This window comes from Dasypus novemcinctus, chromosome X (genome assembly GCF_030445035.2).
Source record: "Dasypus novemcinctus isolate mDasNov1 chromosome X, mDasNov1.1.hap2, whole genome shotgun sequence".
Classification (NCBI taxonomy): domain Eukaryota; kingdom Metazoa; phylum Chordata; class Mammalia; order Cingulata; family Dasypodidae; genus Dasypus; species Dasypus novemcinctus.
The window spans coordinates 163,035,659-163,054,592 of record NC_080704.1 but is presented as its reverse complement, the minus strand read 5'-3'; the positions used below and the strand labels follow the sequence as shown (position 1 = coordinate 163,054,592).

Below are 18,934 nucleotides of genomic sequence, written 5' to 3'. Positions count from 1 at the left end.
AGGCTCCCATGACTTATAGTGAGAGTTCGCTGAGCAAAAGGAGGGTGAGCAGGGGGAGGGCGATTAGCACTGCAAGGAAAAAGAGGAATGCCAGGCAGGGGTTGGAGCGGCAGAGGAGAGCTGTGAGGGTGAGGGCGCAAAGAGGGGAGAGGAGGAGGCAAGGGAAGAAGTTGTGGGGGTTCATCCACCAAGAGAGGTGGAGAGAGGTGTGGCCAGCGCCGGCAAAAGGGAGAGAGTTGACTCCGTGGGAATCCTAGGTGCCTCTTGACTGTAGCGGGTCGGTATAATCCCCCGACATGGAAGAGGGTCCCTGTGCAGGGACCCCCCAGACCGCCTTTGATCGTATGAGGTCACTCAGGGATTGCGGGTCGGCTCCCGCGTCTGGACGCTGTAAGTTAGAGGGTGGGGGACAGGCGCCGAGGTTGGGGGGCCGCCAAGTTATGGAGCAAGGCGGTGAAGAGAGGGGTTCTTAGGGGCTGCCAAGTTATGGAGCAAGGCGGCGAAGAGAGGGGTTCTTAGGGGTGTTCGTGGTGGCAGCCGGGGTTGAGAGGCCGGAGCTGCCGTGTGCCAGAGTCCTCCGGAGACGGAGGATGAAGGGGCCTGCGCGGAGCGCCAGGCGGAAGAGACCTCGCCTGATCGGGGCGGGTCGAGGGGGTCCGCCAAAGGCAGACGGTGGGGTCTCCTCCAACGGCAGTTAGGCGGAGGAGACGGGGGTCCGCCAAAGGCAGACGGTGGGGTCTCCTCTAACGGCGGTTAGGCGGAGGAGACGGGAGTCCGCCAAAGGCAGACGGTGGGGTCTCCTCTAACGGCGGTTAGGCGGAGGAGATGGGGGTCCTTACCTGCCCCAGGTTGGGCGCCATTTGATGATTGGGGTTCCTTTGGCTTTGCCCAGGCTGCTTGGGACGAGGGGCTAGACGGATGCACAGCGGGCGCGAAGAATGCTGCGGAGACGGCAAGTGGTGGCAATGTGCAGTCTGCTTTATTCAGGAAGTGCTGGACAATATATATTGTGGGGTGAGGGGATGGGGCAGGCAGGAGACGGCGTGTGGGGCATTGGTCGGTTGGGGCTGGTGGGAGTTAGGCGATGTGAAAGTTGGCCGCCGGCGGGGATTGGCCGGTGGTCATTGGATGGCATGGCCCCGGCGAGGGGGAAGAGTGGGAGGCAGTAGGTCGGGCTCAGCGGTTAGGCAGGAACGGTCGAGAGGACGTGGCTCGTCCGTAACTCGGCGAAGAGTGGGCGGCCCGTTCGCCAGACAGGGAGGGCAGGACTCGCCCATGCCCCTGCGGAGAGCAGGGAGCCCGTCCGTTCTACCAGTTCCCTTGGCCCACCGCAGCTCGCCTAGCTAGCCTTCCCTCATTCCTTTACTTCAGATCTTTATTTATTTCCTACTTTGAATTTGAAAGACCTTGGATAAGAAACACTAACTCCAGTATATACTCCCTGAAGTCATCGAAATCTCAGGGAAACCTGACTTTTCTCATGACTTGCTTTTAGGAACATCAGCACTTGAGGTGGGAGGTCAGCATCCCCTGTCCTCAGAGATAATAGCACTTGGTGTCCGCTGGACTGGAAGACTGGATATCCAGCCCCAAGGGTAGAGAATTCCAACAGGCAGCAATATAGTCCAAACCTGGATTCATGAGAGAAAAGCAGGGTTATTAACGCCAATGAAAGGACAGGAGACGGGGGTGGGTGTCTCAAATTTTCCTTCCCCTGAGCCACAGGAGGGACCAAAGTTGCCATGAAATAACCATGAGCAAAGGCAAACTGCGGTCACCCCTAGGGCTGAAGTGTGGTTTGCTGGCCTGGCGGGGGAGCAGCCGCGGCAGGCCAAGCCGCTGCCCCCCATAATAGAGTGGCTGGTCGGACTCACCGCCACCCCTGAAGGAAGCTCGGCATGGGCGCAGAGTGCCCTCGGGTCTCCCCTTCTCGGCAGCCATGCTTCTGCGGCCGCCCCTCCTCCCGGATGGCGCCACACGATGCCTGTGGGGCGGCACCCTTCTTCTTCTTTCTCCCTGCACAGGCGCAGGGCGGAAAATTCCAGTCTGCCCTTTTCCCCTCCCCCGACAGCAGCAACAGCCAGGCGTGGGCGGAAAGATCCAGTCTGCCCTTTTCCCCTCCCCCGACAGCAGCAACAGCCAGGCGTGGGCGGGAAACTCAAGTCTGCCCTCCACCCCAGCAACAGCAGCCACCAATCCCTAAACCCTGCCCCTTCCCCCAGCAACAGCGACAGCCAATCCCTAACCACCACCCCTCCCCCGTCCAGTACCGCCCACTGACCTTTCGCCGGCAACCAATCAGAACAGGGCGTGGCTTCGACCAATCAGCCTTCCCCAGCCCCTATAAAACTGTTGCCTCTCCCTCAATAAAGTGGACTTGCGTGTTTACCTTGTCTCTGCGGTAGTTCTTCTGCCTTGTGCCCTCCAGTCCTGAGAGCCCCCGACAAGGGCCTGGCCTCCCTTGTCCCCAGTTCGTTGCCTGCTTCTCCGGGCGACCCCTTCATCACCGGCTTTGCCGGGTGACCCCGTCAGCCAAACCGCGCAACCCCTGTGAGACCGACCCCTCGTCTGCTGCCGGACCAACCCCTCGTCCCAAGTGGGACCGACCCCTCGTCCCAAGCAGGACCGACCCCTCGTCCAAAGCTGGACCGACCCCTCGTCCGCAGCCAGACCCCACCTCTACCGACCGAGCAAGCCGCCGCAGTTGGGGCCCAACGTGGGGCAAAGCAACCCCACCACAGCACAACGTGGGGCAAGGCAACTCCACCACAGCCTCACTCCATAACCTGGCAGCCCCCCCCCCTCCTCTCTTCTCACCTTGGGACTTCTCTCATGCAACATTGCTGCTACCTGAGCCTTGGCTACCTCATATGATCCATGGTGGTCTGGGAGAATCGCTGGATGGCTTTCTCCTTCCATGTCGGGGGCTTATACCGACCCGCTATGATTAAGAGGAGCCTTGGATTTCTCGGGAGCGCGCGCTTGCACGTCTGAAGTAATCCTACCACAGCCCTACGGCCTCCTCTCTTCTCACCTTGGGACTTCTCTCGTGCAACATTGCTGCTACCTGAGCCTTGGCTACCTCATATGATCCACGGCGGTCTGGGAGAATCGCTGGATGGCTTTCTCCTTCCATGTCGGGGGCTTATACCGACCCGCTATGATTAAGAGGAGCCTTGGATTTCTTGGGAGTGCGCGCTTGCACGTCTGAAGTAACCCTACCACAGCCCTACGCCCTCCTCTCTTCTCACCCCTATCTTTTCGCTCTGCATGCTGCTCCTGAACCTTGGTGACCTCATATGATCCACGGCGGTCTGGGAGAATTGGTGGATGGCTTTCTCCTTCCATGTCGGGGGCTTATACCGACCCGCTATGATTAAGAGGCGCCAATAAAACTCTCAGGAGCGCGTGCCTGAGCACCTCCACCCCTGCCTTCACCTCTGCCTCCTCCCCTCCATGCTTGCTCCCCTTTGCCTTGCTTCACTGCTCGTCGTTCCGCCCTCCCCTCATCGGGGCCTTCTTTTGGCCCGCGACCACCGTCGGAGTCCCACCGGCTCCAACCCCTCGTCTCACCGCGCACCTCGGCTCCCATCGCCGCGCTCTCAAGGTAAGGGCCCCTTTTCTTATCGGCTCCAAAAGGCCATTAGCAATGGGTAACATCCTATCTGCTAAGCAAGCCCCGCAAGTTCGGGCTCTCGCCGGTCTCCTAGACAATCACCGGTGTAAGATCTCTTTGAAACAGCTCCAAGTATATTGGGACCTTCTTCTCCCCTTTAATCCGTGGCTTACCACGTGTCAGCTTTGGGACCCGGACACCTATACTCGCCTTATAGATAGGGTCACTTTTGCTGTGGAGCAGGAAGGTAAAAGATTCCCTCCTGGCTTATTACAAGCAACATGAAGTCCAGAAGAAATCTTGAAGGGTATAATCTATGATATGCTACATAAAAAAGGATTTAAAAGCAGCTATACCAAGAAAGTAAGAATTATGAGTCAACTGTAAATAAATTATATATTTCTGTTAATGTGTTGTAATTGTTCTGTGTTTGTCTGTCTGTTCGTTCAATGTCAACATATATTGTGATACCTCCGGAGGGTAAATATAAATTACTAGAAATCTTTAAAAGAGCTCTATTCAAATGGCCAAAAATTAAATAAGCGCTTATATTAATACTTAAGTTTATTATATTAATACATAAGTTTAACTGTTAATAAGATATCTACAATTAAAAAAAAATTGTAAGTCTTAATTAACAAAATTAACTGTACGTCTTCATAAAAAGTTGTTCTTGCCTAGATTAAAATGAATAACTTATTTTTCTTCACAGGATAATATAAAGAATGTAAAACTTATATGAATATTAAAAAGGTTAAAAGTTTGTAAAAATGCTGACGGAAATGTAATAAGTTTTGCAAAAAGATGTATTTTGTCCTAAAGTAGGATGGCTAATTTTTCATAAACTCTTGAAATTTAATTTGCATGCGGCAAGTGTAAAAGGTATTGTGATAACTTTATCTTCAATATTTATCTTCAAAATTTATCTTCAATAGTCTATATGGTTATAAATAATAATAAAAGGTTTAATAAAGCATTGTTTACATTAAGGTATTAAATGGCTAATTCCAAAAGGTCATTCTTAAATATATATATATAAAACTGAATTGATGATAATAATAATAAAAGGTAATTTTATAACAGGAAAGATTAACAGCAACCTAGCTCCCCTGCCAACTTGCTTTTAGGAAACAGTTTCTAATATTGCATGTTACTAAGTATTTAAAGAAAAGTTATTCTTAAGGAAACAGAAGATGATTTTGTCTTTGCAGCCATTGTCTATTTAGCAACACCCCTCGCTATCGGCCTAGCCACTGTTGCGCCGGACGATTGGAACCTTAAACAAAGACTCCTCCTCACTGTCATCTTCCTATCTATCGTTACTATATTTACTGCCCTCATTCTCCTTCGTTTATAAAGCAGTCTCCTACAAACCACAAAGCTTCTGTCTTAAACATACCATTCTCAACCCTATCCTCTAAATGATCTTCTCACTTCCCCCACAGCCTTTAATACTTTATTTCTTCCTCATAACCTTTGCTTTCTTAATAATATTTTCCGCCATCTGTCTAGCCGCTACCGCCCCGGGAGATTGGAACCTCGGCCAACGAATTCTACTCTCCATCGCCTTTCTGTTTATTAGCCTCTTTTATGCTTTACTCCTTATCTTCCTCCCATAATGACTTCACCTAGCCTCCTCTTGTCCAAAACCGTCACCCTTCTTTTCCTCACACTCCCCATTGCACTCACCAACCCCAGCCATCAGCCTTTTAATTGGACAGTAAGCCTCTGGCAGGAAAAAGTAATCCTCTCCTACAATGTCTTCGCTGCCAAGGAGAGATCAACTACCTGCAACGCGCTGTCATCCTGGACTTTTAACAACAGATGGATCTTATAGCCGCCGAGATCAACAAGAATTGGACATTGGCCACCCTTGCTTGCAACGGCAAGATACCACCCCCTAAATTGTACATTTATATCCCCATCATACTCACCTCCCTCTTCAGCCCCGCTTCCCTCATTGCTTACTGCTCTTGGGCCTCAGCTACTTGTTGCTGCTGCCATTCTGGTCCTTATTTGAAAAGAAGGGGGAAATGCGGTCACCCCTCGGGCTGAAGTGTGGTTTGCTGGCCTGGCGGGGGAGCAGCCGCGGCAGGCCAAGCCGCTGCCCCCATAATAGGGTGGCTGGTCGGACTCACCGCCACCCCTGAAGGAAGCTCGGCATGGGCGCAGAGTGCCCTCGGGTCTCCCCTTCTCGGCAGCCATGCTTCCGCGGCCGCCCCTCCTCCCGGATGGCGCCACAGGATGCCTGTGGGGCGGCACCCTTCTTCTTTCTCCCTGCACAGGCGCAGGGCGGAAAATTCCAGTCTGCCCTTTTCCCCTCCCCCGACAGCAGCAACAGCCAGGCGTGGGCGGAAAGATCCAGTCTGCCCTTTTCCCCTCCCCCGACAGCAGCAACAGCCAGGCGTGGGTGGAAAAATCCAGCCCACCCTTTTCCCTTCCCCCGACAGCAGCAACAGCCAGGCGTGGGCGGGAAACTCAAGTCTGCCCTCCACCCCAGCAACAGCAGCCACCACCAATCCCTAAACCCTGCCCCTTCCCCCAGCAACAGCGACAGCCAATCCCTAATCACCGCCCCTCCCCCATCCAGTACCGCCCACTGACCTTTCTCCGGCAACCAATCAGAACAGGGCGTGGCTTCGGCCAATCAGCCTTCCCCAGCCCCTATAAAACTGTTGCCTCTCCCTCAATAAAGTGGACTTGCGTGTTTACCTTGTCTCCGCGGTAGGTTTCTGCCGTGCGCCCTCCAGTCCTGAGAGCCCCCGACAAGGGCCTGGCCTCCCTTGTCCCCAGTTCGTTGCCTGCTTCTCCGGGCGACCCCTTCGTCACCGGCTTTGCCGGGCGACCCCGTCAGCCGAACCGCGCAACCCCTGTGAGACCGACCCCTCGTCTGCTGCCGGACCGACCCCTCGTCCCAAGCGGGACCGACCCCTCGTCCAAAGCTGGACCAACCCCTCGTCCGCAGCCAGACCCCACCTCTACCGACCGAGCAAGCCGCCGCAGCAAACTCAGTTTAGCATACACAAGAGTGAGGTTAGACCTGAAGTAACCATAAACAAAGGTAAATTAGCTGAACTTTACCATCACAGCAGTAGGTCCTAGGATAAACCCACCTAGTTAAAGCAATTTCAGACATTATTCTTCTGCTGTTTGATACTATAAAGACATTTATATAATGAACATAACTCTTAGTTAAAGTTTCTAATAAGTTTCCACTTCAAAACCACACCACAGTGCCTACAACTGCAAGCAGGAGAATTGCATCCATCATCCATGTTGAATCTAAGTCCCTTCTTGATATAGAGGTGGAGTGGACATCACCTTCCCAGGGCACACATGATGGAGGAGTAAAATATGGATTAGAGTGGACTTACTGATATTCTACTATAGAGCTATTGTGACTAGTAATGGAAGAAATTGTAGCATTGATGTGGAGAAAGTGGCCACGGTAGTTCCTGAGAGAGGGAGAGGGAAGAAGAGGTATGAAATGGGGGCATTTTTGCGACTTGATGTTGTCCTAAATGATATTTGCAGGGTCAGATGCTGGACATTATATATCCTGCCATATCCCACTGAATGGACTAGTAGAGAGTGTAAACTGCAATGTAAACTATAATCCATGTGGACCAACTGTGCTCCAAAATGTATTCACCAAATGCAACGAATGTGCCACAATGATGAAAGAGATCGTTGATGTGGGAGGAATAGGGTGGGGGAATGGCGTTATATAGAAACATCTAATATTTTTTAATGTATCATTTTTTGTGATCTATGTATCTTTAAAGAATACAATTAAAAAGGAATTATGGGTTTGGGGGGGTGGGGAGTGGGGTATATGGGAACTTACGTTTTTTTTGTCATTTGTTTTGTTTTCTTCCATCTTTATTTTTTTACACTTTTTTTAAGTTAATAGATCACAAAGAATCTTATATTTTTAATGTAACATTTTGTATTGTCTATTAACTTTTAAAAATAATTAAAAAATAAAATATTAAAAAGAAAACAAAAAAAGCAGGGCATATTAGTATCAGTTAAAGTAAACTTCAGGGCAAAAAAATTGCTGAGAACAAGTGGGACATTACATAATAATGAAAGAATCAATATATTGAGAAGACACAGTGATCCTAAAAGTATATACACCAAATGACAGAGTTTCAAATTACATGAAGCAAAAACTGATAGAAATGATAGGAGAAATAGATAAAACTACAGTTACAACTGGGCACTTCAACACCCTACTTTCAACAATCAGTATAGTGAAGTGCACGTGGTTCAAGTGATTGGGCTCCTGTCGACCATATGGAAGGGCCTGGCTTCAATTCCTAGGGCCTCCTGGTGAAGGTAAAAGGTAGCCTGTGCCGCAGAGAGCTGGAGCAGCAAGATGATGCAACAAAGGGAGATGCAGAGGAGAGACAGTAAGAGACGCAGCAGACCAGGGAGATGAGGTGGCTCAAGCAACTGAGTGCCTCTCTCCCACATTGGAGGTTCTAGGATCAGTTCCTGGTGCCTCCAAAAGAGAAAGATGAGAAGAAAAGACACAAGGAGACACAGAAAGAACACATAGCAAATGGACACAGAGAGTGGACAGTGAGAGCAAACAAAAACAAGGGGGGTGGGGGAAAAACAATCAGCATAACTGCTAGACAGAAAATCAGCAAGGATATGGGAAAACTGAACACAGTCAAGCAGCACAGTCTAATTCACATATAAAAAACATAGTAAACTCAACCCAACATCAGCACAATAAATACATTTGTCAAGTGCCCAAGGAACATTTGACAAGATAGACCGTATTCAGAGCCAGAAAACAAGCCTCAACAAATTTTTTTAAATTATGATCATACAGAATGTGTTCTGTGACCATAAGAGAATCAAACTAGAAATCATAATGGAAAGACAGGAGGTGTTTTGGTTTGCTAGGCTGTTGAAATGCAAAATACCAGAAATGGGTTGGCTTATCCAATGGGGATTCGTTAGGTTGCAAACTTATACTTTCGAGGCTGAGGAAACTGTTTAAATCAAGGCATCAACAGACAATGCTTTCTTTCCAAACACTGGCTGCCAGAGATCCTGGACTCCTCTCTCACATGGCAAGGCACATGGCCACGGCAGCTTGTCTCTTCCCTTTCTTCCGGGTTTTGTGGCTTTCAGCTACTGGCTTCCTCTGGCTTTCTCTCTCAGTTCCTTTAGCTTTCTCTCTATATATTTATCCTGTTTATAAAGGACTCCAGGAAGATGATTAAGACCCACCCCGGGCCATGCCTTACTAAAGTAACCTCATCAAAAGGCCCTTCACTGAAAACCTAATTGAAAGGTCCCACCTATAGTAAGTTCACACCCACAGGACTGGGTTCACTCTAAGGACATGATTTTTCTGGGGTCCATAAAAGCTTCAAACTACCACAGCAGGAAGTTCTCTAAAACCCTTGTAAATTAAGCAAAATACTTATAAATAACCCAGGGATAGAAAAGGAAGTCTCAGAGGAAATGGAAATGAAACATAACAACCGGATGAAAATAAAAACACACCATATCGAAATATGCCAGACACAACTATAAAGATAGAGAGGGAAATTTACAATACTAAATGCTTGCATTACAAAGAAAGGTCTCAAATCAACGACCTTAAGTTCCTACCTCAAGAAACTAGAAAAAGAAGATCAAAATAAACCCAAGGCAAGCAGAAGGAAGGAAAAAAGAAATCAATGAAATTGAAAACAATAGAGAAAATGAAATGGAAAGGTGTTTCTTTGAAAAAAATCAATAAAATTGGCAAACTTCTAGCATGACCAACAAAAATTCAAAACAGAAGTTAGCAATATCAGGTAAAACAGAGGATTTCACTACAGCTCCTGCAGCTATTAAAAGTGTAATAAGACAACACTGCAAACAGCTTTGTTCTCATAAATTCAACAACTTAGAAGAAATGCACCAATTCCTTTAAAAACACAAACTACCAAAACTTAACTAAGATGGAACAGGCAGTGTGGTTTTGGATTAGAATAATCAAATATGTCAGTGGAATGCAATAGAAGAGTTGAAAACTGTTTTTGTAAAGGGCCAGATAATAACTATTTTAGACTTTATGGACATATGTCCCTGTCCCAACTACTCAACTCTGCTGTTTTGGCTCAAAAGCAACCACAGACAACACGTAAACAAATAGGTGTGGATATGTGCAAAAAAAACTTTATTTAGACACTGAAATCTGACATTCATGTATTTTTTATGTGTCATGAAATATTCTTCTTTTGATCTTTTTTTGTCCACTTAAACATGTAAAGGCCATTCTTAGGTTGAGGGTCATATAAAAAACACACATAAGGAAAATGTGTAGGAGGGAAGTGGTATGATTCACATCTTCATGGAGACTTAAATATAGCCACATGAACTTGGAGGGATTTTAGGTGAGGCATCCAAAATATCAGGTAATGGTGAAGGTGGGAGGCAACAGATTGAAGCACTAAATAGGAGTGGCCATGGAGAAAGGCTGGAGGAAATACCCTCTCCTTGCCATGTGAGCCTCCAGAATTGAACTTGGGTAACTGAGGGGTAGCAAATTACTTTTGGATGGATCTTTAGGGAGTGTTAAGGAAACGCCCCTTTTCTCTTCCCAGAGCATTTCTGCCACCCCCCTCAACATCCCCCTCCTCCTCCAGAGGTGTGGGGAGGAGTGCTTTGTGATGTCTAAGTTACCCCAGGGCTACCATTGGCTGTGCCTTGCTGACCAAGCAAGGTCAAAGGGCGTGGATTATTATCCAGGCGAGGGGTATATATAGGGAGGTCAGGTGCCCTGGGGTAGACCACTGCTTGTCTTCAACATGGACAAGCTGCCTGGGAAAGAAGCAGAGCCTAAGACTGATACAGCACAAGCAACCCCAAGCACAGATCAACCAACTCCAAGTGCACAAAAGACCTCAAGCCTGGAACTATCAACCACAAGCATGCGAGAATCGAAGAAGAGGAAGATCTCCAGGTCATCCAAGTCCAGAGACAGTAGCAAGGTCAGGTGACCCCTCCCATTTGCCTCCTCTTCTTCCCCACCTGATCCTCCCCAATGCAACCCTGTCAGTGCCCGACCCCAACCTCTCCCCAGCCCGCTGCCCTTCTTATGAAGCCTCCCTTTTCATCCAGTCTCCATTTTCATCCCCCAAACTAATGCTTTCTGGGCTCACCCTGTTGCTCTTCCAGGTGCGGAGGACCACGGGATGGGTAGAAACACCCCCTCGGGCACATTCACACAAAGAATCCTCGGAGACATCTACCACCAGTTCAAGATGGCGGAATATACCATGGAGGCCAACAATATTTGTCTGTTGCCACCAGCTGATCAAGAGAGCGACTCAAAATAAGCAGCAGCAGCTGGAGGAAAAATAAGAGACTCTGGACAGCCCCACCACTTTACAGGGGAGACTCTGGAGAAATGGTTAACCACGTAAAAACCAACACTTACACCATCACGCTACGTGGATGGTGATGATAAAAATAAAATCAAGTTATGAAAAGCCCCTCCTTTCAAGTGTGTGTCTCTCTACAAGTTCCCTGATGGTGAGGAGGGAGGAAGGAGGGGAAGAGGCAGGTGTGTGAGGAGGGAGGGAGGTGGGGTCCTGCAGGGTGGGGGCAGAACAGCAGGTCCACAGGTAGCCAGACATTGGCGCTAAAGACCACCGGGTCAGGACTGGGCACTGAAGACAAATTGCCTACCTAAGCTCAACCCACAGGCGAGGAGGAAAAGGATGTGGTGTTTATGCAGGAATGCATTGTTGGGGAGCGGGGTGCAGTGGGGAGAGGTGTGATATGTGTGGGGTGGCAGTGTTGCTCCCAAAAACAGGTGGACAGGGACACAGATTTGGCTCAATAGATAGAGCGTCCACCTACCACATGGGAGGTCCGAGGTTCAAACCCCAGGCCTCCTGACCCGTGCGATGAGCTGGCCCACAGACAGTGCTGATGCGTGCAAGGATTGCCCTGCCGCACAGGGGTGTCCCCCGCATAGGGTAGCCCCATGCACAAGGAGTGCACCCTGTAAGGAGAGCCACCCAATGAGAAAAAAGTGTAGCCTGCCCAGGAGTGGGGGCCGCACACATGGCGAGCTGACACAACAAAATGACGCAACAAAAAGAGACACAGGGAAACGGACTTTGCCCAGTGGTTAGGGCGTCCGTCTACCACATGGGAGGTCCACAGTTCAAACCCCGGGCCTCCTTGACCCGTGTGGAGCTGGCCCATGCGCAGTGATGATGCGGGCAAGCAGTGCCATGCCTCGGAGGGGTGTCCCCAGCTTAGGGGAGCCCCACGTGCAAGGAGTGCGCCCTGTAACGAGAGCCGCCCAGCGCAAAAGAAAGTGCAGCCTGCCCAGGAATGGCACCGCCTACACTTCCCATGCCGCTGACGACAACAGAAGCCGACAAAGAAACAAGACACAGCAAATAGACACAGAGAACAGACAACTGGGGGAGGGGGGCGAAATTAAATAAATAAATCTTTAAAAAAAAAAAAAAAGAGACACAGATTCCCAGTACCGCTGACAAGAATACAAGCGGACACAGAAGAACACACAGCAAATGGACAAAGAAAGCAGACAACTGAAGGTGGGGGGGGGCGGGGAAGGGGAGAGAAATAAATAAAAATAAATAAATTTTAAAACAGGTGGACAAAGCAGTTGCCTCTGAGCCACTTACTTGATAGTGGTAATTGCTGCACCCTACCTGATGCTATAAGCCATTGAAGGCCCTCAGAAGGACCCATAAACTCACCCTATTAAAAGACTATAATAGCACCTCCACAATCAAAAATGTTGATTGGAAGCTAGAACCCCAACACTGATTAAGTCATTTGCTTGGTAAGAAATTTGGGTGGAGCAGTGGTTTAGAAAGGGCATGTCAGTGGGAGTCATCCAACTCCCTGTAGGCGATCAAGGGGAGCACTATCTGCAGAGAATTTTTTAAACTGTATTTTTAATTTATTTTTAAAAAATACTTAGATTACATAAAATGTTACATAAACAAATATAAGGGATTCCCATATGCCCCATTCCCCACACCCCTACCTTTTCCCCACATTAGCAACTTCTTTCATTAGTGTGGTACATTCATTGCAAATGATGAACACATTTTGGAGCATTGCCACAGAGCATGGATTATAATTTCCATTGTAGTTTATACTTTCTCCCACTCCATTCTGTAGGTTATGGCAAGATATATAATGGCCTGTCTGTCTTTGCAATGTCATTCAAGACAATTCCAAGTTCCAAAAATGCCCCCATAGGTGGCGGACTTGGCCCAGTGGATAGGGCATCCATCTACCACATGGGAGGTCCGCGGTTCAAATCCTGGGCCTCCTTGACCCATGTGGAACTGGCCCATGCGCAGTGCTGATGAGCGCAAGGAGTGCCCTGCCACGCAGGGATGTCCCCCACGTAGGGGATCTCCACGCGCAAGGAGTGCACCCCGTAAGGAGAGCCGCCCAGCGCGAAAGAAAGTGCAGCCTGCCCAGGAATTGTGCTGCACACACGAAGAGCTGGCATCACAAGATGACGCAACTAAAAGAAACACAGATTCCCGTGCTGCTGACAACAACAGAAGTGGACAAAGAAGACACAGCAAATAGACACAGAGAACAGACAACCAGGTTGGGGGCAGGGGGAAGGGGAGAGAAATAATTAAATAAATCTTTAAAAATATATACTTATTTTTTTTAAAATGCCCCCATATTACCCTCTTTTTCCCTCTCCCTGACTTCAGCATCTGCAGTGGCCACTGTCTCCACATCAGTGATATAATTTCTTCCATTGCTAGAATCACAATAAGTCTATAGTAGAATACTAGTAAGTCCATTCTAGTCAATATTTTATTCCCCAATCCTGAGGCTTCTGGGATGGTCATGCCCATTCCACCTCTTATTGAGAGGGACTTCGATCCCATATTGCTGATGGGTGGGATTCTCTTGGTTTCTTGGTGTGGTGGTTGTCCACCCTCACTTCCTTTTTAGTTGTCCTGTGTGAGTCCAGTGAACTGGAGAGTAGGTGTTGCAACTCTGCTGAAGCTCAGGGCCCAGCTGGCACATGGATAGCCCAGAGATACAAGTCTCTTGGACATATGCCTACCAACTCCAGCACCAACTATAAGTTCAAATAAAAGGGACAGAAGAAACATATGTAGAGAATCACATCTGAGTCCAACTCTTGTCACATTCGGGAGCAGAATCTCCAAAGTAGGGCCTACTGGCAAGGGACAAAACTCCGGAGGTCTCTGCCATGACCATAGGACTAGTGTGTCTTCAGAGCCCTCAGGAGCCCCACTATTTGGGGTAGTAACTACTTTAACTGTCTATGAGATCCTGGTGAGACATGCATAAGCATTACCTCCCTGGAATGAACTCCCGACTCACTTTGAAGTCTCTTAGCCATATAAACTCATTTGTCTTTATCTTTCCCCCCTTTTATTAAAGGTCTTTTTCCAGTTGCATCAGCAGTTGTTGCTTGGTAGTAATTCCTTGGTGCCAGGGAGGCTTATCTCTGGGAATCATGTCCCACGATGGGGTGAAGGTAATGCATTTATATGCTGAGTTTGGCTTAGAGAGTGGTCACATTTAAGCAACATGGAGGCTTTCAGGAGGTAACTCTTAGGCTCCCTACAACATTAGGCTAAGTTGCAATTTCAAGAGCAAAAGGTTTATAAGCATAGTCATCAATATCAAGGGCCCATCGTTGGACCATCCTTCTTTACTAGTCACTGCCCCTGTACTTGGGGGATAGTTGCTGTTCCATTAGAGAATGTGGCAGAATTCCCCAGGATGGGAATTCAGTATTCTTTCAGTTACAGAAAATTTTAATACAAGGATAAAACTGAGTAAAAGCTGGTCTTGTGTTATTAGTAGACTGTGGCAGTTTTATATTATCGATGAATTCCAAAAAGAAATATTGATTATGTTTGTAAACTGGTTTGTTCCTCTGGGCGTGATATCCTTTGAATTAAATTCAGAGCTTCACTTTTACTTGATTAAATTAAGATTCGAGCTTTGATTTGCCCACATCAGTAGGACATTTGTCCCCACCTCCTTGATGGGCGGACACTCACACAGAAAATGACACATAAGAGGAGAGAGCTGAGTTTTGATGTTGGAACCCTGCATAGAAAGCTGAGCCACTCACCTCATAGTTTAGAGCTGGCCTTGAGGAGAGAGCAGAGCAGCTGAGCCCTGGGAAGAGAGATGAGCCCTATGCCAGTCTATAGCTGAGATAGGAAGAAGCTGGGACCCTGGAGCCTGAAGAGGAAGAAGAAGGCTGAACCCTCACAGAGACCTGGCAGTCATCTTGCTCCAACATGTGGCAAAAGACTTTGGTGAGGGAAGTAACTTCCTCTCTGGCTTTGTGACTGTAAGCTTCTACCCCAAATAAATACCCTTTACTAAAGCCAACAGATTTCTCGTACTTTGCATCAGCCCCTCTTTGGTTGACTAACACGTAGACATAGACAAACCTATTCTAAAATTTATCTGAAAAAGTACGGGCAGTAGAAGAGCTAAAACAATCTTGAATATAATTACATCGCAGGAATCACTTTGTCTGATATTAAGGTTCACCCTATACTTACTAGCAATAGTAACCAAAACTGGTTTTGACAGAGGGATAGACACATTGCTTGATGGAGTAGAAAGGAGAACCCAGAAATAGACCCACACAAATAAACCCAACTGATTATTTCTTAAACTTTTAATTTTGAAATAATTTCAAACTTACAGGACAGTTGCAAAAATAATACAAAACCCACACAGGAACCCCAGCACCTTCCCCATATGCAGATTGACTGATTTTAACATTTTTCCACCTTTGCCTCTTCCCTTCCCCACTTCCTTCTTCCTCCCTCCCTCCATCTCTCCTTCTGTCTCTTTCTTTCCCTCTATTTTTCTACCACACCTATCTATTTTCTGAACATCTGGGAGTAAGTTGTCTATCTCATGCTCTATGAACACATACTACTTTCACATACATTTTCTAAGAACAAGGATACTGACTTATGTAACCAGTGTGTAGAGTTACTGGGTTCAAGAACTTTATCATTGCTATAAAGCTTACAGTCTATATTCCAGTTTTTCATATGTCCCGAAAATGTCCTTTTGAAACTTTTCTCCTTCCTTATTAGACCCCATCCAGGATCACATATTGCATTTAATTTTCATTGTCTCTTTAGCTTCCCTTTTTTTTAAATGATGGAAAAATATATAGATCATAAATGTTCTCATCTCATCTGCTCCCAAGCATACTCAGTGGGATCATAAGGTTGTGCTACCCTTACCACTCCATTCCCAGAACTTCCCCATCACCCCAAAGAGAAACGCTGCACACATTATGCATTAATTCCCTTGTTCCTGCCCCCTCCCCATAACTTGGCCTCTGTTTTCTGTTCTATGAGTTTGCATATTCTGGCTATTTCATATAAGTGTAATCATACAACATTTGTCCCACGGTGTCGACTCAGTGTGTTGACATTGTGTTTACTCAACATGGTGTCTTAAAGGTTCATTCGTGTAGTGGCATGTTTCAGAGCTTCGTTCCTTTTTATGGCTGAGTAATATTTCATTGTATGTCTGTACCACATTTTGTTTTTCCATTTGTCTGTTGATGGACATTTGGGTTGCTTCCACCTTTTGGCTAATGTGAATAATGCTGCTGTGAACATTGGAGTACAAATATCTGTTCACATCCCCACTTTCAATTCTTTGTGTATATACCCAAAAAACAGGATTGCCAGGTCTTAGGGTAGCCCTATGTTTAAGTTTTTGAGGAACTGCCAAACTGCTTTCCATAGTGTCTGCACCATTTTGCACTCCCATGAACAATGTAGGTTCCTATTTCTCCACATCCTTGCCAGGGCTTATTTTCCATTTAAAAAAAAAATCGCCATTCTACTGTGTGTGAGGCCAGCTGATTTTTGTCAATGATGCAAAAGGAATTCAATGGAAGCAAGATAGCCTTTACACCAAATGTTGTTGGAGCATTTGGACATACACAGGCAAAGAAACAAACAAACCAAAATAAGAACGTCTATCTAAACTTTATACCTTATGTAGACATTAACTCAAAATGAATCATGGACTTAATTGTAAAATGTAAACCTATAACACTTTTGGAAGAAAACATAGGAGAAAATCGTTGGGACCTAGGGCTCGATGGTGAGTTTTTAGACTTGATAACCAAAGCACAATCCATCAAAGGGAAATTTGATAAATTGGACCTCATCAAAATTAAAATGTTTTGCTTTCAGAAAGACCCTGTTAGAGAACAAAAATACAAGCTATAGACTGGTAGAAGCTATTTGCAAACCTCATATCTGACAGAGGATTAGTCTCTAGAATATATAATGAGCTCTCAAAACTCAACAATAACAACAACAAAAATAAACAGCCCAAAGAGAAAATAGGCAGTTATGGAGACAGAGTTAGTTGAAGTGTAGTAGGAAACTAAGCAGCATGAAAGAAAAGTGCTTTCTTAACCAGACATTTCCTTCATTCTCTAAGGAGAATCAGGACCTCTGACTGCCTGGTGAGCTTTTTCTGGTTGTTTGGGTTCCTTTCTGCCAAGAGATTGGTGAGGTGTACAGGGACATTTTGCAGTCAGTAAACATCCCCAACTGAGAAAAAGCATGCCAAGAAAGTAAATGAAAATAAAACTGGAAAATTGAACTCCAGCTCTCAGGTCTGCTTAGACTCATATCTGGGCAAAGTATTTTTAATTCTTTTGATTTACATAACATAGCATTGTAATGCTATATATTCTTACATGGATGATGTTAATAAATAATATTAAATGATATAAATGGCAACCATCATTTCGGACCAAGCATGAGAACTCACAGTCTGTCAAGTACAAGTAAACTTAAAAGCACACTGCATTTGAATTAAGGACCAGAATTATATGTTATTATATTTCTTTAAGTTATGTGTAGGAGGTGCTCAGAGGAAGATTTTTTAAATGTATCTAGAAATTCATTTTTTGTGAATGAATGAATCTCGAAATAAATTCTGGAGAATGTTAATTCCTCCTAACAGAATGGAAAAGAGAGTGGTATTCTCACTCTTGATAAATATTGGTATTCCCTAGCTGAGTTCCCTTCACTCATCAACAAGGGTAGGTGACATCTTTAAAAAATTTTTTTTACTTTGAAAGAAGATTTGGATTACAGAAATGTTACATAAAAAATATGGGGGATTCCCATATGCCCCACCGCCTCCCCTTCCCACACTTTCCCACATCAACAACATCCCTCATTAGTGTGGTATATTTGTTACAATTGATGAACACATATTGAAGCACAGCTACTGACCATGGTCTAGAGTTAACATCATAGTGTACACTTTGCACCACAGAATTGTGTAGGTTTTGACAAAATGTATAATGACCTGTATCCATCACTGCGATGTTATGCAGGACAAATCCAATGTCCCGAAAATACCCCCCTATTACACCTATTCTTCCCTCTCCCATCCCTCAGAAGCTCTGGTGGCCACTGCCTTTACATCAATGATAAGGGTTCTTCCATTGCTAGAACAATAATAAGTCTATAATAGAATAATAATGTCTGCTTTAGTCTACTGTTCATTCCCCAATCTTGAGGACTTGGGGATGGTGACGCCCACTCTGCTTCTATTAATAATTGAGAGGGGGCTTAGACCCCATGAAGCAGATGGATGGAGCTATCTTGCTTGCAGTTGCAGACACTCTCTGTTCTTTTATTTTTCTCTTTATTATTTTTCTCTTTATTATTTTTAAAAATATTTATCTATTTTATTTATTTATTTATTTATTCCCTCCCTTGTGGCTTGTTCCTTTTCTTTTGCTGTCTCTTCTTTCTGTGTCCATTCCCTGCATGCCCCCTCTGTATCTGCTTGTCTCTTTTCTTTTTGTTGTGCCATCTTGCTGCGCCAGCTCATCATGGCACACGGGCCGTCAGCTCTCTGTGGCACACGGGCGAGCCTGCCTTCACAAGGAGGCCCCAGACACGAACCCAGGGCCTCCCACATTGTAGACGGGAGCCCAACTGATTGAGCCACAGCTGCTTCTGTTCCTTTATTTTTAAATTCGTTTTCAGCTCTGTGTGGAGGCAAGGATACTGAGCTGGCAGCCTAAAGCCCCAAGTCCTGGTCCAGGCTCCACCACTAACTCCTTACGTCACCTTATGTGACACTTTCATCTTTCTGGGACTGCATTTCTCTTGTGTAAGCTGAGGGCTTTGGGTAAGACTATGACAGCTCTGGGCGCTTCTGTATAATTATACAAATGTGTGTGTGTGTGTGTATGTGTGTGTTTGTCTTTTTGTT

The 18,934-nt window shown here is 46.4% G+C and overlaps 1 long non-coding RNA gene across 1 annotated transcript; it reads left to right on the top strand.

Annotated features, from left to right (window-relative positions):
• The first annotated feature begins 10,393 nt into the window (after window positions 1-10,393).
• Window positions 10,394-11,124, top strand: LOC139438054 (uncharacterized). Its single transcript, XR_011647935.1, has 2 exons — window positions 10,394-10,620; window positions 10,808-11,124. It is a non-coding gene; the product is annotated as an uncharacterized lncRNA (long non-coding RNA).
• The last annotated feature ends 7,810 nt before the right edge of the window (window positions 11,125-18,934 follow it).